This window comes from Patella vulgata, chromosome 1 (assembly GCF_932274485.2).
Source record: "Patella vulgata chromosome 1, xgPatVulg1.2, whole genome shotgun sequence".
Taxonomy (NCBI): domain Eukaryota; kingdom Metazoa; phylum Mollusca; class Gastropoda; family Patellidae; genus Patella; species Patella vulgata.
This window is the reverse complement of record NC_065879.2, coordinates 40,743,011-40,755,706: the sequence shown is the minus strand read 5'-3', so window position 1 is coordinate 40,755,706 and position 12,696 is coordinate 40,743,011. Positions and strand designations below refer to the sequence as shown.

Sequence of the window (12,696 nt, the reverse complement as noted above, 5' to 3'; positions counted from 1 at the left end):
CAGGTGGTCGTGGGGGTTAAGCGTATAATCTTATTCCTTGTTGCACGATCAGGTTAAGTAGACTTTGGCCAGATAAAGTTGGACCGTTTGAACGTTTTCAAACAACTTGGTTCCCAAGACACCAATAAATCGGCAATATTCGGTTGAACTAGACCCTTTAACACAACTGACATTTAAGGATGGCAACAATGACTATTGTTCGCTTTTAGCTAATATGGCCATTTTTATCGGATTAAGCGTATAAATTCAACTTCATTATTCTAACTACCAAACATCCCTTTCTTTCAAACCACGCTGACCGCAAGACCGAGAAAACTAAGGGAGCGCGTTTCGTTTAATTTCCGAGCTCTATTTTTGACATTTGTGACACGGTCAAGTGTCAAACCCTCCTTGAAACTGTCATATGATCTGTGCGGACGGGGGACAAATGTCGCTGATTAATGATATTTTGAACGACAAAATGTTCAATTAAATTATCCAATATTATCAATCTGAATAGTTTGTCCGAAGCTTCCTTTTCTCCGCCTACAGAAAGGTTAAGAATAAATTCTAGAGCCACTTATTTCCAAAGAAAAGCTGTGTTTACAATAGAAAGTGGTCTTCATTTAACTGGTCCTAAACATGTTTGTAAATTTCGTCGTATTTTGTGTATCTGAAGTCACGCTTCTGTCAAATTTGTTGAAAAGCTCATAATTTTTAATTTTCGTAAAAAATAATAACTTCATGAATCCCTTATTCATATTTTGCACGTTCAGGGACCTTTAAATCAAGACTATTTTGCCACAACAAAATACATTTTCTAAGTGTTGTTTTCACTTTATTTGCCAAATGAAAAATTTAAAGGCAATATTAATCTTCATTCAATAATCGTAATGGACGCAATCGATAGGTTTAATTTTTTTTAAATATTGAAACAATGTTGCCGTCTTTTTAACTTGAAAAATTCTCAATTCAGGGTTTTTTCTTTTTTCAGATATAAGGAGAATTATGTGTAACAAAATAAATAAATAAAAAAATAAAAAGAAATAAAATTATTTACAATGTTTTATTTGTTGAAATACGATGAACGTAATTTTGAAATTCTAATATATTCGTAAATCAATTGATTTGTTGCACCTTACAAGATATTGATAATAACAAATATTATGTTGTTCCAAGGTAACAAAGCTAAAAAGAATCTATATCATAATAGATTGTAGACATTTTTTTGTGAATTAAAGTTTTCGCCCTCCGTACTTGAACTCACGCACATGATACACCGCCATTGAGCTAATCAGTGCTAATATTTCGGGGTTGAATGTAAAATTCAGTACGGCTTTATACGAAAAATAAACAGTCGCACAAAACAAGTAGGAATAAAAAGAATAAATGTTTATACTTAATATGATAGCAATAGAGAGGGGACTTGATATGACTACAATAAGCCTTTATTTCAATTCAGGTTCTGTTTGAAAACGTTTCCTTTCTAATGGTGAGCACACGAGATTAGCACTTGAAGGAAAATGTTCTCAATGACCTGTTAAAGTTCAGCTGATTTCCAGGATTAACTATTATTATGTTAATGAGTTATAGTGTTAAAGAACAGCTAAGGCAATAAGTAAATATCAACAACAATATCAGGCTGTAAAATTTGTCTTCCCGTGGGTCTGTGGACTCAAATTATTGAAAATTTCAAAACCCTGCCTCTTGACCCCTCTCTTGTCCAAGATTACCCTCCTGTCGTTTCGTCATTTAATTCAAACCATATTTTGTTAGGGGCTTTACAGATGTTACATCCCATGTTTATTCGGCGTAATAATTTAATTCTCAATTCCCTACTATTTCCTAATGATAAAACCTCATTCCGTATAAGGCCAACTGTTCCTTCAGTTGGCCAATCTATGGGCAACTTCATTTAACTGCTCTATGCAAAAAGGAGAGACGACTACCTCATCGTCTTATGTTTTATATATTTAAAAAAAAAACAATTATTAAAACGTTTTGACTAATGGGGAACACATACTAAAATAATAAACTATAGATTTAATAATACATATGATATTATAATGTTTAATTGATACAAAATTTATTGATATTATTATATAAATACTTTAGTTATAGAGTGCATAATCCCATTTTATTCATATTATGGGTGGATAGTAGGATCTATTTTTTTTTTAAAAAAGACAATTTAGAATTTTCTTAGAATTTTCACAGTATCCAAATTTTTCCAAAAGAACTTTCAACTCTTGAATTATGTCCTTAATATTACCCAAGGTTGGTTGTATTTTTTTAAAAGATGAGCATATAATACTAATCATCAAAACAATGATAAGTTCCGATAGAAATGAATGATATGAAACTGGGAAAACAAAAAATTTCCTCTTTAGATTAGACAGGTGGCCATATAAATAATGTGTTTGACAGTCAGTTTGTATAAACGAAAATGGTCACGTTTGTTTCTAAAATCGTTTCTTTTTATAGGAGTTATTATTTGCATTTATTAATTAATCTCAATTTGTAAAAACACAAAGAATTAATCTCAAAGTTATTAAAATATAACAATCCACATTTCCTTATTTTTAAAAGTCAAAAATTAAGATTAAACCTAAAGTTAATAATAACTAAATTCTTCGATGAGGAAAATCAAATATTCTTAATCTAATCCAATGTAATCCGTCTAAGAAAATTAATTACCGTCATAAAATTCTAAATTATTTCATAAACGATAAGCTCACAGTTCCATGTTGAGGTTTTTCCATCGGTTATAACACGGTAGTAAAAAAAATACTCGCGTTCTATATTTATTGAAATCTATTTTAGATCATCATAAATTCATCATAAAGTGCTTATAATAAAAATTGCCATTTTAGTTTCGACAATAATTATGTGAATTCAATTTTCTATTTCCCCTTTGCACACGCTAGTACAAGCCAAATTAAAAATAAGAAAAATAAAATTTAGAAAATATATAAATCTATTGTGTCGCTTACCTGACATTAATGAACTTCAGAAAATTACATGCAAATATTTCAGCGTATCGTTTCCGCAACAACTTCTTTAACAGAAATCTAAATGTTCCTCGCTTAATATTAAATCCCTCTTCGTTGATAAATAATTATACATAATGTCCATACATTTCGCCGACTGCCTTTTATATAGTTATACGTATATCAATAAAGACAAACTGTTAATATCTATAGTTTGTCTACGATATAGTGTTAATTAACCTAAATAACCGATAGTTCATTATAAATAAACATAAAGCAGGGTGGGGAAAATTATATGATCATATGTTTCTATGATTTTTCAAGGAATGAAACATATATTTTTTTCAATTTATTTTATAATTTTTAGTATTATACAAACTTCGACCTAATCGGATCATCGATTAGTTTAGCAAAATTCAACATATTGTATGTTTTTAATCATTTTACGGAGAAAAAAATTATCTGGCTTATTAAGAAAAAAACAGGAAATAATATAAGGATATTTTTTGTTCGTATTTTAAATTACCCAAACATGATAAGATCAAAAAAAAACAAAAAAAACAATATTTCAAGTGATTTAATCCATAGACGGCGTGTGGTAAGAGAATTTTCTCACTATCTTAATGAAGTGGTTATTCTAATAGAACAAACTGTTACAACCATATCTCTGACACCGTGAGAGCCCAAGTCCCCAATCTTCACGCTGATAATATTTCTTAACGACTTGTTGGCATACTTTATTCAATAAATTGATATCAATAATAAGGTATATTATGAATATGGATATGATTTTACACATTCTTTCAAATAAGATAAAACACATAGATTGACAGGTTGTGGTTATGTTTATATACACAAGTATTTCAAAACGCCCACCGAGAAAGGTACGCTATTAATACAGAATTGTTGGGAGCCTTTTTTGTGGACTTATTTTCATTCAGGATGAGAAATATTTTGAAATTTATTTTTAACTAAAAATACATCAGTAACAATTCAAACGTTTAAAGAAAGAGAGAAATTGGGTTTAACGTCCATTCAACACAAACTAGGTCACTTCGGGATTAACATATGGTTAAATTTTATTTCAATAATTGGCCTGTGTGTTGGCCTCTTTCGCAGTGGGAGGAAACCGGTGGACCCGGAGAAACCCACAAGGTTATACAGGCGGGGAATCGAACCCGCGCACCGTGATTCATTCACAGACCTATTGATCCAACGCGCATGCGTCAACCATTCGGCCACACAACCCCCACCCCCACCCCCCGTCCTAAAAGTTTAAAATAACTTCAATAATTCAGTATATTATCAAACAATTAAACATCACAATATTAATATATTTTCCCCCAACCCCTCATTACCGCAGTTTTGTTTTGGGTTACAGAGAGAGAGAGAGAGAGAGTGAGATAGAGTTTCAACGTTAATGTTAGTTAATTTGTTTGTATCTGTTACATGTAAACAAACAAACAAATCTAGGTAATAAGAAAGCAGCTAAATCAGACACTTATACTAAGTGATAAACAAATTAAAGCTGACAGCGTGGGATATAATCCGATTTTAGTGAATATAATAGTATATATAGATTCTAAATGTTATACACAATCAATATCAGATAATTCACATTCAGAAACAAAACAAAATGGGTTTTTCTTTACCTATAGCACGCACTCCATGAAGGGCGTTTTTAAACGACATTATTGATAATTCAAATATCGGAAATTATTTCTTAAATATCCTACAAAAAGTGTAAATATTATATTGTAAACATTTACAAAATATAATTGCTTGTACATGTATACGTCTGATTGTCGCCATCCTCTCTTAAGGTTTATATTTCATGAATCTATATGTTATAGTATTAACAGGGGTGGATCCAGGAATTTTTGCAGGAGCGGGTTTGCCAGGTTCCTGGCATCAACACACACCGAGCTTTGTAAAGAGAGAAATCCAATACCCCGTTTGACGTCAATTTTTATAAGGAATTAGTAGGGCCACATTGTGATTCAATTTCATTGTGATAATTATCACATAATGTCTTATACACATGTACTATATCATTACTTCGCGCTGTGAATGCCCATCCTATCCCACCAACTATGCGGGGGAAGGGTCGTACCCCCCCCCCCCCCTCTCACCCCGCCCTGTATCCGCTTCCTTACATTGTGTATATATAGCACCAATTCCTGGTGTGAGAGTATGTGGGATGGAGATACGGGCACTTTCTCAACCTCGTGGAGTTACTGTAACCCGGTTTCCTCCCACAGCAACTAGAATAAGTGTTTGTCTGCAATATTCAGAGTGGAAGGAGACGTTAAACCCCTAATCGAAAACAATACACGTTTATAATACCCGTGTGCGTTTATCGTATTTGTATGAAATGGATTTTTACCGTTACGATTATAACTATATAATATATAACGTTTACCATACGTATGCCTTTAATTATTTGTATACGTTTACCGTGTGTACGACGTTTACCGTATCTAATATACGACGTTTATCGTAACTATATACGTTTACCGTATTGGTATTTGTACGCGTAGTCGTGTAGATAATGTATCTACATTATTCCCTATGTAGATTCAATATGAAATCAATATACCCATGAACCGTTTAAACTTTCAGTAAAATGGCGTGTTATAATGCACAAAATCAAATATTGTTTTAATACTAAATAAACTAAACTAAAAGTTGAATGTAAACTTAAAATTAATGTCGTTAATGTCACAAGTATTATCAATGAGAACCACGCCTAGAAACCATACATAGGAAACGGAACAACAAATAACGTTCTACTAAAATTATCCGTATATAAAAAAATAAGTACATGCAACATTAGAAAGTTGTTAGTAAATATAACTATACAAATCTACAGCTATTTATTGACCCTATTGATCGAGAATAACGTGTAATGTTGTAGACAAAAACTTATCGATCTTTATAACTGATACAGAGTGCTCAATGTTTACGTCTACCACAGATGGAAATGACGAGGAAACTTGGTTGGTTTAGTTTCAATGTAAAGCTCTTTTAACCAGCTAAAAAACTAATAGGATTATATGACATTTAGATACACTAGGTCATAAATCCCTTAAATAGTCAATATATTTACACTTGGTCAGTTATCCCTTAAATTAGTCGATATATTTACACTTGGTCATTTTTTCTCTTAAAATATATAATTAAATTTGATCAGCTATCACTTAAAATAGCCGATAATTAATTACACTGGATCAGCACCCTTAAACAGTCAATATAGGACTAATTTGGGTCATCTATCCCTTCAAAATGGTCGATATAAAGGTAATCTGAGTAATGCATTCTTTATAATAGTCGATATCGTTAGACTTGGCCAGCTATCCCTTAAAATGACCGATATATAATTACATTAGGTCAACATTTTTAGACATTCAATAAGGTTACATTGAATCATCTTTCCTTTCAATCATTTAATATATAATTACAATGGGACATACATCCCTACAAACAGTTGATAACTAATGGCATTCGGACAGCTGTCTCTTTAAGAAAGTCGTTATATACTAGATCATCTATCTCTTAAACTATTCGATATATAATTAAATGATACATTATATGTCAAATAACTTAATCGCGAGAGCTCGCCTGTACATACATATAAATTCTGGTTGTTACATGAGTTATAATATAGTTGTTCTCGACCCATGTTAAAGTTATAGCTAAGTCTCTAACTCAATATCATCCAAAATCTTCAACATTTAAAACACGAATTATTTGTCAATTTAAAACAACATTGATGCTGTGATCTTACCGGAAAAAGATGGGCTTCTGATATCCAATATTTAAGACAAAATAAATATTTTACCCTTGGTACACGAATCGTGTACCATAATGCGTTTCAGCCCAAATTCTAGCAAGAGACCCGAGGAACGAGGCTAGACATATTGCACCAAACCAAACGGCGTATGAAGACTGGAATAACCAGACGCTGGGAATTTGCATTCGATTGAGACTGCTGGCTTATTTCACGGAACATAATTGATTTGAAATTAGAGTAAAACGGAAACGATTGAATGTAAATCAGTTTATATACATTCATATTACAGTATTATATGAGTTGCGACCCACTTGTGTCAATTTCTAGGTCCCAAATGTTAGCGATTTAGCTCCTTTAAGAGTAAAGAGTAGATATTGTAAAAAAAAACATTCTATGCTCAAGAAGGATACATAAACCTAGGGTTAGGGGTGTCAATTCATCACTGCTATAGGTTGTTTCTAAATGTTGTCTTTTGGTATACATTACTCGTGGAATAGAAAAAAAGCCTTGCTGGAGAAGAGGTGGGGTATGTAAAATTCCATTATCGATTTTAATGAGAACCGTCATAATTGCTTGAAATTAATTCATGAACAATAATGATATCATTAAAATGTACATAACATCTTAAATCCCAACCTGGTTAAGGAAACAGCTTTAGCTTTACCTGATACAGGGTTACGAGATGTGGTTGTCGGATAAAACCCGAATTAAACGGAATGTCGCCATGCTTGTCTGAACACTGACATTATCTCTGATCTATATATAGATACCCTTCTAGATACAAATAGAACTACACTATAAACAATAATCCACTCCAGTACCCAACAGCATTGACCAACGGCTGCCAAACAATCACGAAAATCGCAATTTGAAACTTTCAAGCTGTTACTTTACATTTTCCAAATTTGAGATTTGTGTTCGATAAAACTGTCGATAACTTTCTTTCTCGGCCTTTTTTACAATAACCGTAAAGAAATTTAAAGAGAAAATGAAATGCAACGGTTTCACTTTTTGCCGTTAATCGTATAAAGGACGACCATTAACCGGGTAAATTTCATTTATGCAAGTAAGGGTTGAAACCGATTTGCTTATAGTAATGGACGAACCAGTAATCTGACAACCAATTATTTCGACATCCTTAAAGGACAATATTGGTGTCAGCCATTTTTACATACGCGATAGAACTGGATAAATACATTCCAAATATAGTATTATCAGTTATATAGAAGGATAACTTGTGTTTTTCATTTTTTGCAACACTTACCGTTTCTTCAAATCTTCGTTACGAATCTACCGTGTGATATAAACGTGTGATATATAGCTATTTATTGTCTTAATTAGTAGATGTATTTGTCGATGTACTAATTTAAATTTAATTAAGGTCAAAGAACGTAATGGTCTAACTAAAACTTAAATCGTGTAATACGGCCACATATCTAGTTGAGTTCTCTATTGGACAGAGATGACTGTTTTAACCAACAAATTCACTTATCAATTGACCAGTTTTGTCGTCATATTATAGCCATCATATATACTTCTTGATTTCCTATCAATAGTCAATAAGTTATACTAATACTTTCGCCGATTGTCAATCAAATTTTCTCTTGTCAAGTTATATCACAAATTATAACTGGCCGTCAGACGATGATTATTTTAAAAACATTTGTTCAAAAATCTTGTTCTAGAAGCGGTTCTCCACAAAAAATTTTAACCACTCCTATAGGCACCGTTAGAGATGATCTGTCATCGTCACTTCCCGAAACCGAACAAACAAATTTGCATTGCGTCTCCTAAGAAACATTTAAACGCCAGTTAGTTCTCTGGCGTTTGATCATTGGCTTAAAAAGGCGCTAAATCTCCCTGATTTAAGTAAAAAAAAATATTGAATTATTTCAATACAATTTAATTCTTGCTACGAAAGATAAAACCGAAGTCGGCTGATTTACTAATTTCACTTTGGTTTTGTGGGTCAACAGAGGAACACAAAGTCGGCGGTCAATTCTCATCTTTGACGTTATACTTTTGTATAAAATTAGACAGATTGTCACCCACAGAGCAAGGGAACTTATAAAATTTGTTAAAAATGAGATTATTTTGGGAGCTACGGTTGCTCAGTGAGTAAGGCACTGGTTCACCAACCAGGACTTCCCAGTTTCGATTTCGGTTTTGGCCGAGAAGGAAATTTCCAGCTTTTTTCACCATGGCGTAGTGGTACAGGATGGGGTATCAAATACATAGTTCACGTGTGACGTGCACGTAAAATATCCTTTGGCAGTTGGAATTCGACACAGAGAAAACGGAAACGCCCGTCTTTATTAGCCCGATTGGTGCAGAAAAGTAGGACGTTAAACCTCATTCATTTCAGTTCAATTATATTTTGACCCGAACAAAGAGGTTTTATTTAACTGGGCAAGTCATTGTTTCTCAAAAAAGTAGCGAAGTTCTGATCGATTTTAATCAAAATTTGAAATGCATTTATAAACGCCTACTGTAAGAATAAATCGGGTTTAATTAACTAGTATAATTAGCTTGTAGTCAAATATTCATGGATAGTTATTATTAATCATTGAAAATGTAATGGAACTGGTTCTTGCTACAGGTGTTATCAAATGTCTCCCTTGTAATCAATACATATAGATTTTATAAAACCCAACGAGAGAGACCCATGGAAATCTTGACATCCCAAAAAATACATTTATAGATTAAATAATGAAAAATGACTTCGTTATTCACTATTCAAATTTGATACCACATTGAAGCAATTTGTGACAAAGCTTTTATATAATAAAATGTGAATCGAATTCAACAATGTGAAAACTGTAAGAGAAATTGGGATAAATTAACCCCAATATGCCAGATTAAACGAGAGAAAGAGAAATGGTGTTTAACGTCAACTCGACACAAACTAGGTCATTTTGAGACTAACATATGGTTCAATTTTATTTCAATAATTCGCTAGTGCGTAAGGGTCTTTAGCAGTGAGAGGAAACCGGCGGAACCGGAGAAACCCACGAGGTTGGACAGGCGACCCTACTCCTTGCCACGTACAACCGAAGAAATGACTTAACATTCGGTCATCACCCCCCCCCCCCCTCCAGATTTAGTGTCAAATATAGACCATCAACCGCACATTTATTAAGAAACAGTTTGGCCCAAAACTTATTTAAATCGATCATTTTAATTTACATTAATTTCTCATCCTTTATAGCCATCGTTGTTTGTCTTAGATAAATAAAGATATAACAACTCTGCACTGTTTCTCGTACAAGCCAGCCCATTCTTAGGATTTGCTTAATTACATTCACTTGATTTGATATTTGTTTATTTCTTTCACTTTCTGTGTATTCTGTCTTGTCCGCAGGTTTATCTTGTAGATTTTGTTTTGCGTGTAGTGTGGTTCTCCTATGCTAACTACAATAACAGCGGTCGTTACATCGAAATAGTACATTACCGTTAACTGTTAGTAAACATCCATAATTTCATATATCCTACCTTGTCTCGCACCTGGTATGTTATGTGATTAAACTACAAAACCTTCCTTGTATAATCTCAACAAACAGACCATCAAATCAACTGTAAAAACGCTGATACTTATCAATCTCTGTAAATGACGTCACGGTTGACGTATTTTCCGGTATATTGAAAACATTTAGCCCCTCTCCCACCCCCACCCCAACACCCCCCCCACCCCCCGATACCATAAAAACCGTTTCTCTAATCAATTTCATAAAACATGCGATCAAGCTAGAAAGAAACTTTTAATCCTTTCAGGTGATATTTCAGAATAGGTCCGCCGAATTTTCTTATCCTTCACCCTTTAATCAGGTGTGTAATGACCTAGAGCTGATGTCAGGTATCCTGGTATCTAGCCTTCTTTCTTATAAACCTTGTCATGGTTTTACATCCCGTTTCAGTTGAACAAAGACATCTTATAAACCTTTAGTTACAGTGTAACATACACGCCATGACTGTTTAATTTCGAAAATTTAGGGTTGTATAAATGCTGACTTGTGCATAAAAAAGTCGCCGTCTCCCCCAACCATATGCTATCAGGTTTCTGTTGCTAATGTTTAAAAATTATAAAAATTATACACATGGACACACCAAGATAATTTAATCGGCAACCTTTGACAATTAGCCATTGTAGTCGCCACGTGCGGTCAAATATGGCCATTTTTTTAATGGTGAACAAAAACCGACGACGTGTGACTTCTTTGCGTCATCTAATGAATCGTCACACTTCGTAAGCATGCATGGTTTATTTTCAGGAAGAGTTGAACAACGCTAATGTTGGCACCTAATTTGTGGAAAATTGAACGGTGTGTCTATAATTTTAAAGATATCGTTTCATAATATAGGAAACGCTACATCTTCACAAAGCTAGTTGACCAACATTTTAATTCCTCCATCGACGATTTTAGTCGAAAACACCAAGCATACTTCAAGAAGGTTGAGAAGTATTTGTATCCACTTCCATTTTCATTTTTAATGGAATTGAAAATGTTTATTTAGTTTTTGTGTGTATGAAAGATGTAAAAACAGATTAGAACCGTATAACAAAATAGTACACAAACTTTTCAATACGGCGGTCATTTAGGGCAAAGATCTTATCTCACAGTAGATGGTTAAATGCAGAATGATCATTGTTATTAGTTTGGATAATGGGTTTATATATCGTATATCGAAAAAAAGGAGATTTCTGTACAGAAATACATAAATAATGTCAACTCCAATCCAAAATACAATATTTGTTAGCTTTTAACCAGGTATTGGCAGTATATGTGTTTATGTAAAACTTTTATTTTAATAAGGAAACGTTGGATTTTTGGGAACATATTTTTGTATATCACCGGACCACGTCCTAAAGTGTGTGGAGGGTTTTTTTTACTTTTTTTTTTCTATTTATTTTTTTGTTTTTTTGTTGTGACCTCTTCATGACTGGATAAGAATTATCGCTCTGTAATTGTGACGTCAGACAATATATTACGCTAACCTTATCTCTTGATTTTATTAGCTTAATTACAAGTGTTAAATATTGTCAGTTGTCTGCCAATTACATAGGCAGTTTAACCTAGAGGACATTATATGAAATTTAACCCCGTGTTTAATGTTTAAAATTGGTGGTTTCATTGTTTACTGTGCACTAAATTCAATGTCGGGTCGGCAGCCAACGATATTACCACCATATATTTTAATTTTACTCGGGAATTAAGATACGCCGCTAAGAGAGAATATGGAGCGCCGGTGAATTAACACAGAAGCGCCAATTATAATGTAACCGCCGCTAGACGAAGCGATTCTTTTCGTCAACCTCCAGGTGCGCATTGCACACAGAAAAATCTCAAAAACGACAACACGTGCAAGGTATTATGGCCGATATTGTCGCGGGAAATGATGTAGATTCGAGATCTCATTTGCATCACTGAAGCGTGCCATTGGCGGAATATTGTGATGAAAATTGACTAAACAAGAGGACATAATAGGGTATACATTTGATAACGACTATTTATTGTCTGTGTTTCTTTTATAATAATCACCCCATCTCCTAGTCAATCATATATATGATTTACCGATAATAATCACAACTTAGGAGCACGTGTGGACAGTTATTTATTTGTTTACGTGAGTGGGAAAAGGATAATAGAACCCAGCTATTTAATTGGTAAGGTATTTCTATAGGTTTCTTCAAAGATATATTATGCCCGGTAATAAAAACCCAGTTCGTCATATTATTGCTCATTACATGGCGGTTTTATACTTTCACGAACGTTAAAGCTTCGTGGAAGTCCATTATCAAATGCCTATAAAATTTAATTTATATTTCAAAAATGGTGATGACAGAGAAGAAAGGACAATTTACAATAATAAATAGCGGTTAAAAATTTTAAAATAGTTATTTGTTTTATGTCAATGGCTTAATAAAACAATAAATGT

The 12,696-nt window shown here is 33.2% G+C and overlaps 1 protein-coding gene across 2 annotated transcripts in view; it reads right to left on the bottom strand.

The window, feature by feature from the left end:
* LOC126827225 (LIM homeobox transcription factor 1-beta.1) overlaps window positions 1-12,696 on the bottom strand; it is a 51,955-nt gene that overhangs the window by 23,366 nt on the left and 15,893 nt on the right. The window contains exon 1 of one of the 2 annotated variants that reach the window (XM_050556476.2): window positions 7,427-7,523. The exons of the other annotated variant lie outside the window; for it this stretch is intronic. The gene's annotated coding sequence lies outside the window, so the exon portion shown is untranslated. Of the gene's footprint in view, window positions 1-7,426; window positions 7,524-12,696 lie in introns of those variants that run through there. 2 annotated transcript variants of the gene reach the window in all.